Genomic DNA, 11,838 nt, shown 5'->3' with positions numbered 1-11,838 from the left:
AGAGAGAATGTTTTGTTCAAGAAACAGCATTTGGAGCTGGAAAGGATCTTTGTGGACAACTAATCCACCCCCCCCCCTCACTTTACAGATAAAGAAACTGAGGCCTGGAGAGGATAGATAGCCTATGGTTGTACAGAGCCAAGATTTGAAGTCGGATCCTTTGACACTAAATCCAGTGATTGTTTCCTCTGTCAGAAAGACCACTGTTCTAGGGTGCTTCAGGGAGAGCCAGAGCATCACAAGGTTATAGAATCTCAAAGGTGATTCTCTAGTGCTCTGGTTCACTAGAAGCCAATGACCTAGCCTCAAACAGTAATCCCTTCTACACTTTTGCTGACAGGGGGCTCCTCTGGTCTCAGCTTGAATACCTACTGTAATGGGTTTTCCATTACCTCCTGAAGCCACCCATTCCACTTTAGGACAGCACTAATTATGAGGAAGTTATTTTTGCATCATCTAAAACTGCTTGTCTTCCACTCTCCCCATTGTTCCCAATTGTGCCCTCTGGGACCAAGTAGAACCAGCTTAATCCTCCTCCCAGAAATAGCCTTCCCCCTGTGGTGTAATGCAAAGAATACCAGCTTTAGAATCTTCAGAATGCCAGTTCAAATTCCACCTCTGTCACTCCCTGTATGTCCTTGGGCAGCTTAACCCCTCCATGTCTTCATCATCAAAATGAAGGAATTGGAGTAGCTGGCTTCTAAAGTTCCTTCTAACTCTAAATCTCTGCTCCTTTATCTTGGGCACCCATGGGTGCTCCCATCAGCTCCCCTGGATTTCACTCAAATCCCTCTGTTAATGATTCTCAAATCTAGCCATTCCACTCCATCTTCTCTTCTGGCCTCCAGTCTCAACTCCCCAAGTGCCTTTCAGACCCTTGGAACTGGATGGCCAGGAGGCTTCTTCAATTCAGCATGTCCCAAACCAAATTCACTACCTTCCCCCCAAACCCTCCCCAGCTCCTGTTGTTGTGCGTTGTTTCATTTGTGTCTGACTCCTTGTGACCCCATTTGGACTTTCTTGGCAAAGACACTGAAGTGGTTTGCCATTTCCTTTTCCAGCTCATTTGACAGATGAACTGAAGCAAATGGGGTTAAGTGACTTGACCAGGGTCACACAGCTAGAAAACATCTGAGGTCAGATTTGAACTCTGGAAGATGAATCTTCCTGACTGGGCCCTGTGCTCTATCTTCTGTGTCACCTAGCTACCCACCTCCTGCCTTCCCAATGACTATAGAGAGCAACACTGTCTTCCTAGTCACCCAGGCTCACCCCTATGTGTCATCCTCAGCTTCTCATTCCCTCTTGCCATGTCCAATCTGTTGTCAAGGCTTGTGGATTTTCTTTAGCAATGTCTTTCAATACAAGCCCCTCTCCTCTGACACTGCCACCCCTTTGGTGCAGACCCTCTTTACCTCACACCTGGGCTACTGTTACAGTCTACTGGTGAGTCTGCCAGCCTCAATTCTCTCCTCACTCCAATCCATCCTCCATTCAGCCACTAGTTGTGGCTAGTGATTTTCCTAATGACCATGTCACCTTCCCACACCTCCCCATCCAATAAGTAATCTCCAGTGGCTGCCCATCACCTGCAGGACAAAATGCAAAATGCTGTTTTCATATTCCAAACCCTCATCAGCAAACCCTTCCCCCTTTCCAGACTCCCTGATATCTACTCTTCAGTTTGGTGACACTGGCCTCCCAGCTGTCCCAATGAGACCCTGGGACCTTGGGCTCCAGGCATTCTCTCTGGCAGTCCCATGTGCCTGGAATGCTTTCCTTCTTCTCCACTCATTGATTTCCTTCGCTTCCTTTAGGCTCAGCTAAAATACCATCTCCTACAGGAAGCCTTCCCCAACCCCTCTTCATTCCAGGGCTTCCCCTCTCAATTCTTTCCTCTTTATCCTGTCCAGAGCTGCTCTGTATATGTTTGTTTGCATTCTGCCTCCCCATCAGAAGATGAGCTCCTTGAGGCCAGGGACTGTCTTTTCTCTCTTCCTGCCTCTCCAGCACTCAGCAAGTGTCTGGTACATAGCAGGCACTCAATAAATGTTGATTCGTTTATCCTTTGTCTCTTCACCTCTCTGAATCTGATGTTAATATCTGTAAAGGGGTTTACACTGGATGATCTCTAACATCCCTTTGAGATCTATTTTGTATGACCCTAAATGCTTGAAGAGAGCTAGAATAATAATAATTACTGAAGTTTATGGAGTGTGATAGAGTTTGCATATGTAATCAAATTTGATCCTCACATCAATAAAGGTAGTATAACCCCATTGACAAATGAGGAAACTGGGGCAAAACAAAGTTAAATGACTTGCCTAGGGTCACATAGCAAATAGCACCAGAGATGGGATTTAAGCACTCATCTTGTCCAACTCCAACTGTAGGGCTCTTTCCACTTCATGACTCTGATTCCTTTTATCTCTATTTTTTTTCCTTTTTAACCAAAACATACTCAGTTCTTTCAACTCATCCCAATAAGGCAGAGTTTCCAGTTTTCTTACCAAATTGGCCATGCTCCACTTTATCAATGTCCTTCCTAAAATATGGCCCCAGAATGGGACTAAGCATCCTACATGAGCTGGACAGCTTGAGGTCCAGCAGGACCATCACCTCCCTCGTTCTGTGCACTCTCCTTTGATGAATGAAGCCTAGGATTTCATTAGTCTTCTGGCAGCCACAATGCATTGTTGATTCATATGAACTTGGGGTCCAGTGTAGCCTCCACCCAAATACTTTTCAGAGCAATTGTTGTCTAGACAAGTCCCCCTTCTGTTGTACTTCTACAATTGATTATTTGAACCCAAATGTTGAGATTTTACATTTTTCCGTAGTAGATTTGAAATCGTTAAATGTGAGCCATTGTTCTAGCTTCTGAGATCTTCTAGGATGCTGATCCTAATCACCTAATGTGTTACTTATCCTTCCTCGCGTTGCATAATGCACAAAACTGGTAAGAATGCCATGATGTCTTCGCTAAAATTAATAATTAAAATACCAAATAGGGGTAGAGAGGTGGCTCTGTGGATAGAAAGCCAGGCCTAGAGACAGGAGGTCCTTCATTCAAATCTGGTTTCAGATACTTTTTAGCTGTGAGATCCTAGACAAGTCATTGAACCCCAGTTGCCTAGCACTTACCACTCTTCTGCCTTGACACTGATCGATTCTAAGAAGGTATGGGGTTCCCTTCTGACTTTCCTCAATTTTGACACTGAGCCACTGATCATCATGGAATGGGGCTGCTGGTTCAACAAGCCTTGAATCCACTTTCCACATCATCCAGATCACATCCCTCCATGTCCACAAGAATGCTGTGAGATGCTTGGCCTCAGATGTGCTACACACACATGCTTGGATGTGCATTTGGATCACCTAGTCCTTGCTGGGGAGGGAAATTCTTTTCTGTCAATGTTTTTAGCCAAGGATGCAACATTTCCAGCAGTACCCTGATTACAGCACTACCCATCAGTCTAGTAACCTTGTGACAAAGGAAATAAGAGGAGGGCAAGACCCAAAGCTGGGAGGGCCAGTTAACACAGCCAGTGGAAGACAAAGTCAGGATCCAAAAAGATCTTGACAGGCCAGGCAGAGCCAAAATGGAAGCAGGGTAAATGCAAAGTCTTGTATTTGGGAACAAAAATTCAATTTCAAAAGTAAAAGATAATGGAGGTATGGATAGAAAACAGATGCTCCCTTTAAAAATGATTATTGATCTCTTTTGTCTTTTTCATTGCCTCCATTTCCTCATAAATCCCTCTTCCTTCCCCCTTCTGACGACCATCTCTCAATACCAAAGAAGAAAAAGATTGTTTAGTAAAACTAGCCAATTCATGGGAAATGTTTGACATTGTATCCACCATGTATAGGATCCATACCCATAGCTTCTGCAGAGAATGGAAGAAGGTACCTTCTCCTGTCTCTTCTTACATTATTTACTCATGGGATATTCTGGAGCCAGACCCTCTGAATTCAGGAGAGTGACTTATTAAACTGGGAGCATTTGCACCTAAGAAATTTGCAGATTAGGGAATGGCTTACTGTTTGCTTGATTGTAGACTTACAAAGTGATGGGGGGGATGGAATAATGCAGATTAAATTTAAATGTATGTGTCCTGCATACTTTTCTCCCCCTAGAGAGCTGGCAGTTAAACATTTATTGGCACATTCTTGTAACTCTTGATGAACCCATGCTGGCTTAGTGATTGCTGTTTCTCTTTCTATGTATTCATAGGCCATCCCTTTAATAATATGTACTTGAGTTTTTCCAGGAATTGAGGTTCAGCTCAACAAACTATAATGTAAAGAAGGGCTAACACAATGGGATGGTTCAGTGTGGGAGGCTTGGTCAGGATGAACTGAGCTTCATATAAGAAGAGCAGGAGCATTGAGGTGGATCCAGACTTAGAGGTGGGAAGTCCTGGGTTCCTGACTGTGTGACCCTGGGCAACTCACCTAACTCCAAATGCCCAGCCCTTCCTGCAATTCTGCTTTAAAACTCATACTATGCTAAGACAGACAGGGTTATTTATTTATTTTTAAATCTTTAAGAAATCCCTTACCTTCTATCTTAAATTCAATACTATATATTGGTTCTAAGGCAGAAAGATATTAAGGGCTAGGCAATGAGGGTTAAATGACTTGCCCAGGGTCACATGGCTAGAAAGTATCTGAGGCCAGATTTGAACATAGGACCTCCCATTTATAGGCCTGACTCTCAATCCACTGAGCCACCTAGCAACCCTTGGTAAGGGTTATTTGAGAGAGAGAGAGAGAGAGAGAGAGAGAGAGAGAGAGAGAGAGAGAGAGAGAGAGAGAGAGAAGGAGGGAGAGAGAGAGGGAGGGAGGAAGAGTAGCCTTATCTGTTCCTAAGGTTTCTACAAAAGCTGCTGACTTGGACATAGAGAAAGGTCAGAGCCAGAGTAGGAAAGGGAGAGATAGGGTTAAACAGAAGACTTTCTCATCTGCCTTTGGAGCCTGACAGCTCTATGAGTCTGTACTAATTATATTTTATTTTACCTTTCCCCCTAATTCCTCAGTAAAGCTTTTTAATGCCAACCATGTCCTCACTGAATTCAGAGAAGGGGGCTTTGCTGACAGAGACTTAGAGGCAACAGCCACATTTTTCTAGGGCTGAGGGTAGGTTAGAGAGAAAAGGGAGAAATCTTCTGGGGAGAGGGCTTGGGGGGTTCAGCTCCAGGGGCTGGGCATGGGGTGTTAGTCCACGTATCCAGTGGTGGTGAGTACCCAGTCTCCTCAACACCTCAATTCGAAGGCTCTGTGCTCTCCAGCTTCTTCCCTGGATTCTGAACCCCTACTGTCGAGGCTCTCTTGGGCACCCACACCTGGAGCTTGAAACACCTTCTCCCTCTCTAGAATATAAACTCAAAGGCAGATGGGTCTGTCCTTGTCTTTGTATCCCCAGCATCCAGCCATGTTCCTGGCCATAGTAGGTGATTAATAACTGTCTGCACCGTATTTCTGTATTCCTTTCCCTCAGTTGAATGGAAACTCCTTGAGAGTAGGATGGTTTCAGTTTGCCTGGCTCCTAAGCCCTAGCGCCTAGCACAATGCCTGGCACACAAGGCATTTAATAAAGGTTTAGTGAATGGGTCAAAGGATTAGACACCTCCTATTCCCCACCTTGGGTCAGAATGGGTGTTGCACAAAAATGAAAATGTAGATTTCTAAGGAAAATGGAGGCATCACAAGGAATAGATAGCTCAGATTATGACAGTAAAGGAAAGTGATAACTGTTGGAAGGGATGTGGTGAAACTGGAACCCTAAGGCGTTGTTGGGGGAATTGTGAACTGATCCAACCATTCTGGAAGGTAATTTGGAACTCTGCCCAAAGGGTTATAAAACTGTGCCTCCCTGGTAATACCACTCCTGGGTCTGTATCCCAAAGAGATCAAAAAAGGGAGGAAGGACCTACTTATATAAAAATATTTCTAGCTGCGATTTTTGTGGTGGCAAAGAATTGGAAACCGAGGGGATGCCCATCAATTGGGGAATGGCTGAACAAGCCAGGGTACATGATGGCAATGGAATACTATTGTGCTTTAAGAAATGATGACCACGATGATTTCAGAAAGAGCTGGGAAAACTGACATGAACTGATGCAGTGAAATAAGCAGAACCAGAAGAACATTGTACACAGTAACAGTTATATTGTCGAAAGACCAAATGCCGTAGACTTGGTTACTCTCAGCAGTACGATGATGGACAATTCTGAGAGACTTATGACAAAGAACGCTCTCCACTTCCAGAGAAAGAACTGTTGGAGTCAGATGTAGATCACAGCAGAAGATTTTTCACTTTAGTTTATTGGGGGGGGTTAATTTGGGGGTTTCCTGTGATTATTCTCTTACAAAAATGAATATGGAAATATGTTTTGCATGATAATACATGTATAACCCAGATCAAATTCTTGCCAGCTCTTCAAGGAGGGAAGGATGGGAGACAAGTTGGATCATATATCTTCAGAAAACTGATGTAGGAATTTGTTATTATCCATAATTGGTAAATTAAAATATCTATAATCAAAAATAAAATGAAGGTGTTATAAGAAACAAATGAGATTGTTTCTAAAGCCCTTTGCAAACACTACAGAGAAATCAATTGCTCTTCTCTTTGACTACTCCCTGGCCTCCACTTGGCTTTTCAACTGCCTCCTAAACTACGTCCAGCAGGAGATATGAGAGATATAAGACTCCCAGCTACAGAGCTGTAAGAGATCTAAAAGGTCTAGATAAACTGAGGCCCCAAGAGGTCATGGGATCATAGAATTTTGGAGCTGGAACTGACCTCCCCTATCTAATACAGCCTCATTTTAGAGATGGGAAAACTGAGCCCAGAGAGATCATGGGATCATAGAATGTTGGAAATGCAAGGGCCTTAGAGGTCTTATCATTCAGACTCTTCATTTTATAGAGGAAGAGATTGAGGTCCAGGGAATTTCAGTATTAGGATCATAGAGCTTAGAAGTTTCCTTTGAAATTACCTGGTCTAACCTTATTTTTCAAGCAAGGAAACTGAGGCCCAGGCTGCTTCTGTGCTGCCAAGTCTTGTTGTTGAAGATTTGATGTCAATATATCTGGAGTCTCCAGTAGAGTACCTCAGGGATCTGTGTGTGGTCCTCTGATGCTTATTGGTTTTATCAGTGGCTTAGATAAAGGCATATCCAACATTCAACACAAAGCTGGGATGGATAGCTACCATAGCAGATGACAGAGAAGGTGCCAAAAGACCTTGACCAGCTGAATGACCATTAGTCCAATACATGATAGACACAATTCTTTTCCAGAATAGCCAATGAAGTCTTTTCCACTTCTCAGATTCTGTGATCCCATGATGCTCTCTAGAGATAGAAAGACCTCTGAGGCCAAGGAGTCCAACCCTTACATCTTATGGAGAAGGGAGCTAGGTGGTCGTTCCTGAGAGAAAGTACCTCTATGGACTTCTCTTTATAGGATCTCTTGTCCAATCCCCTTAAGACCTCTCCCCAAAGCTCTAGGGAGCCGGCTCTTGTCCACAGAGAACATTGACCCCAAAGGGGTTGGGAAAAGGGGCCTGGTACCTGTCCCTGGTACATTCCTTGGGATTCCTCCCTCCAGACAGGAACAACATGGAGCCTTCTTTTGGGCCAGTACCAAAGAAGGCCATGTTCATAGTTGGTAACCATAAAAGAAGAGCAGAGTTCAGAAGCTAACAGAAATCCTGCCCTTGTCCTGGCCCCAGCAGGGACAAATGGACCTTGCCATTATTCATGGGGGGATGAGGAAGTAGAAATATTTGCCCTGTATCCCCAGGTCTTCCCAGTCAATTCCCTCCAGGACATCTACCCTTTGACTTTGCCCCAGGGTGCTTCTATGCAGTAATGGTTATCACCCACCTGGGTGACAGCCATTACTGTGCTTCCTCTCCTGGTGCTCCACCTGTACCCAAAGATGCTGCCCACCAGGATCCCATTGCCATGCCTGCCTTCCTCCCTCAATCCCAGCCTATGAGGGGATGAGCAGCAAGAGCTCAACTCTCTGGGATGGGCCACGCTATTCAGGCACCACTGCACACCCAGTTGGAAAAATGCTTGTGAGTTAGAGAAGTCCCAGCTCTGTCCCAACTCCCTTTATGACCTTGGGCATGTACTTTACTTTTCTGGGACTCCAACAAGGGGGAAGAAGTGACAATTCCCAAGATCCCCTCCAGCTTAAATTCCTGGTACTATCATATTGCTCAGACTGCCCTCTGAACCACCTACCCAACTCTGGTCATTTAGAAGGGCCTCTGTGACACTGTCCACGGATCTTCCTAAGTGAATTTGCCCAAAGCTTAGTTACTATCCGGTATGAGTCTGAAACCCGAGCTAGGTAGCATGGTAGAGAGAGTGCATTGGGTCTAAAGTCAGGAAGATCTGAGTTCAAATCTGACTTCAGTCACTGAATGACCCTAGGCTAGTCATTTCCCTCTGTCTCAGTTTCTTCAACACTAAAAATAGGGATAATAATCATCCCAGGATTGCTGTGAAGAGCAAATATTTGTAAAGCACTTAGTATAGTGTCTGAGATATAGTAGATGCTTCATCAACACTTGGTGATTCCATATTTGTTTCTTCCCTCCAAGCCCCTGGGACTTTACAGGCCCAAACAATTCACATGCCTCTCAGGTATCCTTAGCTCAGAGGTGTTGCTGGTTGAGTGGTACCTTTGCCTTTCCTCTTCTGGTCCCTGGGCTCTCATTGGAGGTCAGCAGGGGTGTACTTACTAGATAAGGAGAAAGTTTCCAGCAAATCAATAGATTACAGGAAGTGAAGGCACCCATTAGCTACTAATCTAAGCTTGTTTTATCCAAATCAAGCCACGCAGTGGTACCTCAGGGCCTCGGTGTGCTGGATTGGCCCAAGAAAGCCCTCCTTGAGACATCACCTCCAGCACTTCTTAGCTGTGTGACCTTGGACAAGTCACAGCACAATAACTCATTTGTAAAATGGCTGTAAAAACCTCTGTGGCGCTCTACTCTCACAGAGGTCACAAGACTCCAGAGAGGAATCAGAAAAGGGTTTTTGTTAAGTGTTAAAACATTATACAAGTGTCTGCTGGTCTTGTTATGGTTATTGTAAGAGAGAAGACTCTTGTCCAAAATTGAACTTGGGCAGGACAGTGATAGAGGCAAACAAACAGACAGAGGAGCAGGCAGGCAGGAAGATGGACTGACAATCCAGTAGACAGACATGCAGACAGCCAAACTGCAGCCTGCAGGACTCTGGATGAGGCAGGAATTAAAACCTTAAGAGGGGCAGGTTGAGAGAAGCAACCCTACCCAGAGTTGGTCCCCAAACCAAGCTAACCCCTTCTTCTCCAATCATAAGGGATACTGAGAGAGGTTCTGTTGCTGCTGCAAGAACCAATGTGCCAATTGACCATTAGCTTCAAAGACAGCCAAACTGAGGTGCACCCCCTGGCCAGGAATCCCTCAGCTAACTGGGCTGACTAGATGGTGTCTGGACTCAGCAGGTCCCCAGCTCCCTCCTCCTGGGCCAAGTTCTTTGCTTACCCTTTGTGGTCCCATAGTCACCTCCCAGCCCTTGGTGGCTCTGGATTCTAGATCTGGAGCTAGAAAGAACTTTAGAAGTAGCCTCGCTCACCCTCCTCTTCAGTTTACAGATGAGGAAACTGAGGCCTATGGAGAGAATGTGACTCACCTAAGGTCATACATACTGAGACTTGTCCAAGATATTATAACTAGTCTGCAGCAGAATAGGAATTTGAACCCGGGTCTTCTGACTCCAACCTGTAGAATATTGTTGAGACCATAGAGTACTTGACAAACAGGGGCTCACACTTTTCCTTCAAAAATTACCTTGTATTTATTTGGTGAGCCCAGATATGAACATATTGTCTCCCCACTGAAGGCAGGGACTCTCTTGCTTTTTGTTTTTGTATGACCAACACCATAGTCAGGCAATTAATAAAAACCCATTGATTCATCATTCTTCTTTTGATGATGATGATGATTTTCCCAGAATTTATACCCAGATCATCTGACTCAAGTTTTAGCTGGGTCAAGAGGGACTTTAGGATTACAGATTTAAAACTAAATGGAAGCCTAGAGGTCATCCAAACTCCTTATTTTACATATGGGAAACTGAGGCACAGAGAAGGGAAAATACTTGGACAAGGACACACAGGTAATCATCTATGCGATCTTTCATTTTTACTTTTTAATCCAGATGATGAAACTAAGTCCCCAGGGGGAAAATCAATGACTCTCCCTCAGTCATACAGATGGAAATATAGGAGGTGGGTTCTGAACCTGGATCCTCAGATTGTCCTTCCCCTTCCTTTCTGTCTCTGTCTCTCTGTCCCTGTCTCTGTCTCTCTCTCTCCTTCTCTCTCTGTCTCTCTGTCTCTCTGTCTCTGTCTCTGTTTCTCTCTCTCTCTCTCTCTCTCTCTCTCTCTCTCTCTCTCTCTCTCTCTCTCTCTCTCTCCATCTCTCTCTCTCTGTGTCTCTGTCTGTCTGTCTGTCTCTCTCTCCTACCAGAATTTGAACCCCAGCTCTGCCTTTTCTTCTCCATAGGACCATGGTGGCTAATGCCTGAACTTCACTGGGACTCAGTTTCCTTCTCTGTAAGATGAGCCTGGCTGACCTACAAGGTCCCTTCCAGCTCTGAATCTGTGATCCTATATCTTTTTATCTCTTTCTCCAGCAGGCTTTGCTTCTGTCTCTGGGTATCTCTCTCCGTGTCCTTCCCTCCCTCCTCTTGGGTGAAATTAATTCCAACTGGGAGCTGTGGAATTATGTAAAACGCGGTGATTCCGCAAAGGGGGTGGGGGTGGGCAGGGCGATGGCAAAGTGTCTCTTTGTGCTTTTAATCTGCATTTTTCCCCCCAATGTTCTGTCTCTGGGAGGATAATTTCCCAGCCTTTTCAGGCCCGATTGGTATCATTTCTCTGGCAATGACAGCTTTTATTTTCTCCGAAATGAATGCCGTGAAATTTCCAAGAAATATAAAAATGGATATTGTCTGGGGAGACAGTGCTCTCCTAGCAAAAAGGAGGCTAGACAAACATCTCCTCCCCACAGGGACCTGCCTGTCCCCTCCCCCCCCCCAGCCCCCAGCCCCTGCTCCAGCCTCAGTGCATCCTGATTCTCCCTCATCTGCCCATCGACCCATCAGTGGCTCTCTAGCTCTGTGCCCCCTGCTTGCTCTCCTCAGTCCCCCACCTCCCACCTCCACCCATCCATCTCCCTATCTGCCATTGATCTATTATCTGGCTCTCAATCCAGCAGCCACAATTTTCCTGTCTTGCTCCTGCCTTTTCTTTATCTACATCCCACCCTACAACATGGCTCCCTTCTTCTTCGGTCTACACCCCCTGGCCCCTGCCCAATAACCCCACCCTGGGGAGTGAAGGAACTAATATGGCAAATGTGATGGGGGTGGGGGATGGAGACGTGGAGCTGCTCCAGGGGTCCAGCCCCCCACCTCCCTCCTTCATGCATCCCTGATATTTGTCTGAAGTCTTCTTATTCCTTTGTCTTGATGTGGAAACTGAGGCTCCTTGTTCCTTGGCTCCTAAACTGCCAACCCCGCCCCCACCAAACCCATTGCTGACACTTGTGTGCAGAGCTCATTCCTTTGTCCAGAGGAGGAAATTGAGGTCCAGACCCTAGGAACAGAAGAATCCCTTCTCAGATTCCCTACCTTATTTGCTCTGGCTCCTAGCACCCCCCCCCCCCAAAGATTGGCAAGGTGACCCCTAGAATTATGAGCAAGCAAATGACACAGAGCAGCAATTCCCAGAGCCAAGCAGCTAGCAGGCAGCAGCTGCTGG

The sequence above is a fragment of the Monodelphis domestica genome, chromosome 2, assembly GCF_027887165.1.
Source record: "Monodelphis domestica isolate mMonDom1 chromosome 2, mMonDom1.pri, whole genome shotgun sequence".
NCBI classification, from domain to species: Eukaryota; Metazoa; Chordata; class Mammalia; order Didelphimorphia; family Didelphidae; genus Monodelphis; species Monodelphis domestica.
Note: the sequence above shows the minus strand (reverse complement) of the source record.